Source organism: Centropristis striata, chromosome 5 (assembly GCF_030273125.1).
Source record: "Centropristis striata isolate RG_2023a ecotype Rhode Island chromosome 5, C.striata_1.0, whole genome shotgun sequence".
NCBI classification, from domain to species: Eukaryota; Metazoa; Chordata; class Actinopteri; order Perciformes; family Serranidae; genus Centropristis; species Centropristis striata.
Genome location: NC_081521.1, coordinates 16,312,700 through 16,318,556, shown reverse-complemented (window position 1 = coordinate 16,318,556; position 5,857 = coordinate 16,312,700). Strand labels below are relative to the sequence as shown.

General features: G+C 38.4%; 1 pseudogene; it reads right to left on the bottom strand.

The window, feature by feature from the left end:
• Positions 1-3,196: 3,196 nt before the first annotated feature.
• LOC131971231 (general transcription factor II-I repeat domain-containing protein 2-like) lies at positions 3,197-5,013 on the bottom strand (annotated as a pseudogene).
• Between the last annotated feature and the right edge of the window lie 844 nt (positions 5,014-5,857).

Sequence of the window (5,857 nt, the reverse complement as noted above, 5' to 3'; positions counted from 1 at the left end):
GCGGGTCTCACTCACCGAAACGCCCCTAATTTGATTATGAGCCATCCCTCATTCTTACTCTTCTTAATAAGCCGCAACTCCTTTTCACTCTTCTTAACAGCTCCTGGAGCCTGCGGCTAGTTAAGAAGAGTCCTCCTGCAGCAGTCTGTCCCAGTTGCAGTCACAGAGCCCCTTAGAGTCCAGTCTGCAAATTGCTAATAGGCTAAGAGTTAGCTATGTAGCAGTACAGTGTGTATGTGCTGCTGCTGCGGAAAGTGTTCACTTAGCGATCTCTGTTTGTTTACAACAAGCACTACTGTGCACAGTTAGCAATGCCGGTTAATTCAAGATGTTTATGATCAGCCCAGACTATGTACATAATTAGCCATGCTGCTTTGTTTATGATCAGCGGCTGACGTGCAGAGTTAGCGACGGCGGCCACAGTTGTGTCTCCCGTGTTTAATTCATCGTTTATGTGACAGGTCTGTGTAGCCCTGTATAAAAATCATATGTTACAGAGCCTAAAAAATAATTAACAGTATAATAACATGCTGTATTAAAAAAGTTCATAAATAAATAGAGTTCATAATAGTTAAAATGGTTTAAAATGTGTGCTGGTTAAAAGCATAAATATAATAGGTACAGTGTAATAAATAAGACTATTTACAGTTAAAAGATGAATTCATATAAGGTCGTTAAGTTCATTGAGTCTGTAAAATATCTGTGATCCGAGATAAAAAGAGAGAGGAAGAAGCCGTATTTATGTGTAATCTAACCATAGACTGTATAAAACTAACCTGTTACCTGTCAATCATTTCATTCCTGTTTTAGCTTTGGGTGTGTAAGATCTCATGAGCCAATCAGAGCAAAGTTACCGTGTAAGCGGCTGGACTAGTGGCGCAGGTTAGTTTTGGGAGTAGTGAGCATGCGAGAGGAAAGAGCCAGAAGCTATCTTTTTTTTTTTTTTTTTTTTCAAACTTTATTGCACAATACTGTAATTACAAGTTCAATCAAGAATCTCCACTATATGCATTCCCCCAAAAAATACAAAGAACAAAAACAAAAACAAAATTCTGCAAGGCAAAGAGTTAAAACAACAAAAATATCATCTCAGTAAGTCAAGTGGACACAGACACAAACTCCAATAGAGATATAAAAGTATAAAAATAAACTATGCCATTATAAAATAAAATAAATAATGAATACAGGCAACAATACAAACAGACAACCCCTCTCACCACACCACTCACATTCCGACCCCATGAAATGGTGCCCAAAGACACATCATCACGTCATTTAAGACCTTGACACTTCATCCAGCCAATCATCAAAAAACTTTGATAAATCATTGCAAAGTTTTTGTATTGGTTCATATTTTTCAGCTAAAACTTATAGAGAGGAGTAAAATATTTTAAGTTAGTTTTTGAAACATATTAGTGAAGGTCTTTGATTTCTCCATTTACATGTATGTATATGATATTTTCCCATAATCATGATAATATTAATTATGTCAGATGTTTCTTTAGCGATGTCTTCCTTGTACATTAGGATTTGGTTCATATCGAAAAGTGTAATATTTTCCATTGTAGTACTTAACCAATTATGCAGGTTCTGCCAAAATGACTTGTGACTCTACATGAGTTGAAAAGATGTTCAATAGTTTCGGGTTTCTCAAGACAGGAAACGCAAGCTTCAACCTCAAAACCAAATATTTTCTTGAGAGTTTCAGCTGTAGGGTAATAACTGTTAATAATTTAATACTGTACTTCTTTTGCTTTTGGCGGAATTGGCCATTTTAGATATATGAAGTATTTATCTGTGTTGCATAATTCATTGTTTATTAAGATTTTTGCAGTTCTAGTATAATCCTGAAAAGTTTTACATTTGAACACTTTCCCAATAAATTGGTTGTTACATTTTCTATCACTGATATGCAATTGATCAATTTTTAAATCTGGCATGGCCGCTTGTAATCTTGATTGAGAAAGTGTGTTTTGTATTAATTGTACCAGAGCAAGCAAGAGGTATTGCTTTGCATATTCTGCTAAATTCTCTATAAGAACATTGAACATCATATTTTTCTTGAAAGGTATTAAAATGTAGGAAATTTTCTTGGTCATCCATCAGATCTATAACAAAAATCACCTTTTTTTCAAACCAATCCTGTTTGAAGACAGTTTTCCTATTTATCGTAATTGTTCTGTTATTCCACAATGTGGAGCCATGTGGAGTAAAATTATGGGAAAATATCATCTTCCAATAGTACAATACTTGTTTATGAAATTCAGATAGCTTCACAGGCAGTTTTGTAGTTTCAAAATCACATTTTAGCCAGAAGCTATCGATCAGAGAGCTAAAGAGAGGAGGCATCGTTGTGTGGGAAGCATTAAAGTTTTATCGTGGAGGTCGACTACCCGTGGTCCTGATATAAACTTCTGTGTGACCTGCAAGAGGTGAATATAATGTGTATGCCTGTATTTTGTGTATCTAACTGTTATAGTGAACCGAGACTGAATGTGTAACACAGTTAGTGACATGCTAGCTAGCGGTAGCATTCGGTTAATGTGCCTGCATATCGTAGCTTTTGCACTGATATTTCTGAAGCTAAAGCAAAGCTAAGGCTAATTCGACATGAGATAGCATTTGATATTGTGGCTCATTTCGAATAATATGCTTTAAGGCAGGGGTGTCAAACTCAAATACACAATGGGCCAAAATTTAAAACTTGAATAAATAACCCTTTTAAAATATACCAAACATGTTTTGCTTTAACATTAAATACGGAACCAGCAACTGCTTATAAATAGTGCAGACATGCAAAATCAAATTTCAAATAAAAAAACACATCAATGTCATTGATTTATTAAATAAAAATTAAATAAAAATCGTATGCCTCTTTTCTATTTGCATCCTTCTGATTTAAATATCAAAATAAACTTTTTCAACAGGTTAATAAATTTAAAAATAAAATAACAATAATAAATCAATAAAGTAGCAAGAAAAAGTGAGAGAGAAAATCTGCTCACACAGATAAGTGCAGCCGAACATGGAGAGCATCTGAGCTTTTCTATTTGCATCCTTCTGATTTGAATATCAAAATAAACTTTTTCAACAGGTTAATAAATTTAAAAATAAAATAACAATAATAAATCAATCAAGTAGCAAAAGTGCATAAAGAAAAGGTTAAAACTTATTGCTCAGTTTGATATACAGCGATCTAATCTGATGTGCCCAAGCCAGACACCTGGCATCTCTTCTTGGATGCAAGTCCATCAATGACTGGGCTCAGGCTCTGAGCTGAGGAAATCCTCAGTATCGCGCGAAGGTGTTCATCAGTCAGACGTCTCCTGTGAGATGTTTTGGTCATCTTCATCGAGGAGAAAATCTGCTCACACAGATAAGTGCTGCCGAACATGGAGAGCATCTGAGCAGCTTGGGTGCGGAGCTGAGGCATTGCGTCAGGGATGAACTGAGGAAACTGTGCGGCGCCCACAGCATCGTATTTTGACCTCAGCGTGTCATTACACTGGAGGTCAATCAGCTCCATCTGAAGGTTGGTTGGTGCATTTTCCACATCAACAGCGAAGGGATTACTAAGCAGTTCAAACCGACATTTCTGGACATCAAAGTCGGCAAATCGCCGGCTAAACTCAGCGCCGAGTACACTCAGTTTTTCGGCAAACTGTATGCATGGCAACACGGTGGCAGAGATCTGCGTTTTTGTGGTTTGGCAGCAGGGAAAATGGTTAAGGTTTCCTTGCAGCATTTGATTCTCCCACAGGCACAGTTTAGTTTTGAAAGCCCTCACTGCAGTGTACATGTCTGTGATGATGCGCCCCCGCCCCTGAAGCTGCAGGTTCAGCGCATCGAGATGGCTCGTGATGTCACACAGAAAGGCCAGCTCACACAGAAAATTTTGGTCCTGGAGCTCTGCTGCGTCCTTCCCTTTGCTTTCCAGAAACTCACAGAGTTACTCACGCAGCTCGAAACAACTCTTCAGAACTTTCCCCCGGCTTAGCCATCTCACCTCTGTGTGATACGGCACGTCTGCGTATTCCAAACCACACTCCTTCAAAAAAGACTGAAACTGGCAGTGATTCAGACCTTTAGCTCTTATAAAGTTAACTACCTTTGTTACTGTGGTCATAACATATTCCATCTTTAGGGTTTTTACACATAGTGCTTCTTGATGTATGATGCAATGATACACTGTAAGCTCACCTGCACAATTCTCTTCTCTCATCTTCTCCCGTACCCTGCCCACCAGTCCACTCTTTTGACCGCACATCGCTGGCGCACCATCCGTCGTTAATCCTACGAGTTTATCCCACGGCAGCTTTATTTCAGTTACACATTTGGAAACCTCCTCAAAGATTTCCTTTCCTGTGGTTGTGCCATGCACTGATTTTAGTCCCAAAAGCTCCTCCGTAACACATAGATTTGAGTCCACTCCACGGATGAAGACTAACAGCTGAGCAGTGTCAGATACTGTATGTCGTTGCTCTCATCCACAGCAAGAGAGAATGCAACGAAATCCTTTCCCTTTTCCATCAGCTGGTCATACAGATTGGAGGCAAGCTCACATGTGCGATCAGCTACTGTGTTTCTGCTCAAGCTCACGTTTGAAAATGCTTGCTTTTTCTCTGGGCAAACGAGGTCACAAACTTTGATCATGCACTTTTTCACAAATTCTCCCTCAATAAAGGGCCGGGCTGATTTTGCGATCTCTGTTGCCACAATATAACTCGCCTTTACAGCAGCCTCACTTTGTGATGTGGCTTTTTTAAACATATTCTGTTGTGTGACCAAACTTTTTTTCATCTCCTCTACTTTCTTGCTCCTTTCAGTTATGTCCATGTTCTTGTACTTGTTGTGATGTTTTTTTTCAAAGTGTCGTCTAATGTTGTACTCCTTAGTTATAGCCACGTTGGCTCCACATACAAGACAAACCGGTCTGTCTTTTACATCTGTAAACATATATTCTGCCTCCCACCTGTCCAAAAAGCTCCTGTTTTCTGCCTTTCTTTTCGCCATTTTTGGGATGGGGTAGCTCGGAGACAGCTCAAGCTTGAGGTTGCTATGATGACTGTCACTGAGGAGCGCGTTTCTCTCCCGTCCTGATTGACGCGCCAAAACAACAGCAGGGCATTGTGGGATTTGTAGTATTAGCGGTAAATGCGCCGTATAATATCGGCGGGTCAGCTTTTATAGTACAATAATAATGTAATAATTTGGTATTGCCTCGCAAAAAATTTGTAAAAAAAACACTGTGGGCCAAATTTGGCCCGCAGTGTAATTTTATTTGGCCCGCGGGCCAGAGTTTGACACCCCTGCTTTAAGGAGTCGGACGTTGGAGAGAGAGAGACGGGTTTCCAACCGATGGCCCTGCTGTGTTCTACTGTGCCCTGCTGTTCTGCGTTCGGCTGTGTCGTGCCGTGTCCTGCTGCTGAGTGTTTTCTTCCTTGTGTTGTTGAAGAGTAAAGTGTTTTTTACTGGTAACAAAAGTATTTAAAGGGTACTTGAAGGTATTTTATTTTAAGAGTATCTAACTAAAAGGGTTTTATTTTAAGTGAAAGGAAAAGTGTGAAACCAATAGAAAGAAACTGAACTTTATTTTGAAAATCTCTTTATTCATACTGTGAATAATCCTGTGCATTTTATTTATTTTATTTTATTCTAAAGAACTTTAACTTTTATTTCATCTATCCCTGTGAATACATACCTGTAACAAAAAAATAAAAAAAAATAAAAAATAAAAAAAGTTGTATTTTCCTACAATGAGCCCTGTCTCATAGTATTAACCACTCTAGCTTTATTATTAACTATTACATCTGGAACAAAGTTATTTTTCTCCTGATTTGTCCATCAGAAAGATTTC